The 3,169-nt window shown below is 32.8% G+C and overlaps 1 non-coding gene across 1 annotated transcript; it reads left to right on the forward strand.

Annotated features, from left to right (window-relative positions):
• The first annotated feature begins 1,405 nt into the window (after positions 1 to 1,405).
• Positions 1,406 to 1,512, forward strand: LOC123827590. Its single transcript, XR_006787254.1, has one exon. It is a non-coding gene; the product is annotated as a U6 spliceosomal RNA (small nuclear RNA).
• The last annotated feature ends 1,657 nt before the right edge of the window (positions 1,513 to 3,169 follow it).

Here is a 3,169-nt window from a genome sequence, read left to right on the forward strand (position 1 = left end):
GTTTATACATCTAAAATACTAAAATCTTCAATGTTACAAGGACAATGCAATTTAATTTAACCTATATCTGAATTTTTAACTTTTATGAATCCTTAGGAGCTGATACATTTAAGGAATTAACTTGGACAGTGCCATACAAAATGCTAATATATAGGGAAAAATACAAGGAAGAAATGAAGGAAAATATGATAAAGCTGAATAAATTACATATTTGATGAGATTTCATTATACAATTTATCATCTCCTTCCAAAGTTGTCTACTTCCTCAAACCATTGCTGAAAGACTATATTAATATTCTAGTACTTTCAAATGAATCACTTGCTTTATCAGTGGCATTTGTGGGCTTTTTCTTTTTGAAGAGGGGGGAACTAAAATGTACTTCAAATTTTAGAATTGTGTTGCTGTTTACAGTGTACTTTTACATACATTATTTTATTTATTATATTAGCAATGACCTCTTCCTTTTCCCTGACATGAAGTCATTAAAAGTGACATAAATAGACAATGAATTTCTTAGGAAAACCTTTACTTTTAGCAAGTGAAAGTAGTTCTTCATGATATATGTACACCACTCCTTTCCTAAGAACTGGAAGTGTGTCTTCACTGATACTGAGGTTAAGATGCTATGCAACCACTGCAGGCACATAATTTTTTTGTGTGCCAAATTCTACAAAGTAGTTATTACCATATTGTTTGGACCATAAGACACACCTAGGTTTTAGAGGAGGAAAATAGGGAAAAAAATTTTGAATCAAAGAATGTGGTAAAATATTTAATAACATAAATAACATAGTATTTCACCAATGTAAATGTAAACAGAACTCAACAGCAGCATTAAAAGCCATTATTTTTCACAAATTTGGTGGAGGTATATCTTACAGTCTGAAAAATAAGGTAATTCCACCCTAACCATGCTCTAACTTTTCATGGAAAGATATGCATGGCTAAATTACCACAGATTAAAAATTAAAACTCTCTCTCACTGTCTCTCTTTCTCTCTCTCTCTCTCTCATGCACACACATAAATATAAAAGAATAATCATTTTTAATGTATTAATGTATAAAGTCCTTTTATTATTTTTTAAACAAAATAAAAGCTAATCAAACATAGTAGGTAGTCTGTTATCTGGTTTTATTTACTCCTCTTTCAGAGAAAATGTGTTGTGTTAGGTTTAGCAAACAATTGCAGCTACACTAATTAAGAGAGTAGGTCTACTTTGTGTACATCTTATTCCCTTGAATTTCTATTATTTTGGGGAAAATGTTATCCTTTTTGTATTGTTCTTATATTTTATACTTTTAAAGGCACTATTCCACTAACTTTACAAAAAAAACTAATAACAAAGGTTTTTACTGGTCAGCAAATAACAGAGATGAATAAGTTCATTATGAAAAAGGCCACCAGTGCTTGCTTCGGCAGCACACCTACCAAAATCGGAACGATACACAGAGAATTGATATCACCCCTGCACGAGGATGGCACGCAAATTCATGAAGTGTTCCATATTTTTTTTAAAAAAGGAAAAGATCACCAGTGCTTCTTTATTCTGTAACCCAATAATTTTACAATTAACAGGAAATAGGCCAGTTGTTTCTCCAGTACAGACTTTTTCAAGGGAATTCGTGTGATGTGATTGCCAAGAATAGATTTCTACATCTGCTTAGTGGTCACAGAAGAAATGATACATTTTCAAAGTAAACCAATCAATTTTTTTCAGAGGCTCTTACTTTAATAAAAACAAAACAAAATACATAACCAAAGGTTCTAAAATGCTTAAAGAATGTTTCAAAGTGTAAGTTTTACTCTCCTAACATAAATAAGCATCAAGTGCACATCTAAACTCAATAACGGGTTATTATTTACTCTCAGCTTGAGAAGGAGTCACTACATGGGACATATACCAAGCTTTGTGTCTGTGAGTTTCCCTTTCACAGGAAGGGAATTACTCAGCATATTTTTACCACCCAGCAACACAGATAACCTGCAATTAAGTTTAAGACAAATCCATATTGTAGAACCAAACAATCACTGCTATATTAAAACTCTCAAGTAACACAAAGATCATTTTAGCTCACAAAATCAATCCAATTGATGCTTGGAATCCACAAAGAAGTCACTGTAGTTGTTCTACAACTATTCCTTTGATTTATTTTTTTTGCTTCCTTACCAAAAATTAGACCCCAAGTTGAATTAAAATCCTGTCTAGAGACATCTGTAATTGATACTGTAACCCCAAATTTAATTATGTGTAAAATGATAAATAAAACAGAAAAGGCTTCAGACAATTAATATGGTGAACATCAAATACGTTCAATAGATGTTATATTTAGAAAGTCTCAACACTTAACAGGCATGTAATGCAAATGAAGTATTTTTCTTTGAATCACACACAACACATCATGAGAGAAAATGTACCAGAATTGATTAAAAACCTTTCTTTGTGAGGTCCCTGCCCTGTCTCAACTATCAGTGTAGAAACCAGATTAAAAGATTCAGCAACAACAAAACCTTCCTGAAACTATGGTGTGTTTTCCTTCACAAAAACACTTAATTGATGCTACACGGCTCCGTTAACGAAGACACTAGGCCAATGACAGGCTAATAACATGAATACAGAGGACAATTCCTTGTCACCAACCAGAACCTCTTTTTTTTCTTTTTTGTTCCTGTGGGCTTAACACAAAAAACTTTTCATGTCATTCAGATTTTTTTCTATTCTGAGGTATTTTCCAGGAGTCTATTTTTATTCAATTGCTTGAGGAGTGGTGGCTTATGTCCAGGCCTTTGGTTAACAATGTCTTTTAACATTTGTGTAGGTCACCGAGAGCCAGTTAGCAAGGATGGTGAATGCCAGCATTCCTCAAATGATGAGCCAGCTGCATCGAAAGCCTGTGTTCAATGACATAAACTAATATTTGCAAGGTAGTATTAGGTAATAATAGAACAAAAGCTATGGAGCCAGACTGCTTCAGTTCAGGTTTAGTTCTGATGCTTTCTGTGCCTTTTACCATGGTAGTTTACCTTCTTTCACGTCAATTGCCTCAATGGCAAAAGGAAGATATAACAAAGTTGTTATGAAAATTAAATGAGTTAACATGTATTTGTAACACTCAAAAAACATGCCATTTGTAGTGTTATGTTTCATAATTTATAGTTACTTAAAGGAC

This window comes from Phyllostomus hastatus, unplaced genomic scaffold (assembly GCF_019186645.2).
Source record: "Phyllostomus hastatus isolate PE091 unplaced genomic scaffold, TTU_PhHast_1.1 phas_contig_86, whole genome shotgun sequence".
In the NCBI taxonomy this organism is placed as follows: Eukaryota; Metazoa; Chordata; class Mammalia; order Chiroptera; family Phyllostomidae; genus Phyllostomus; species Phyllostomus hastatus.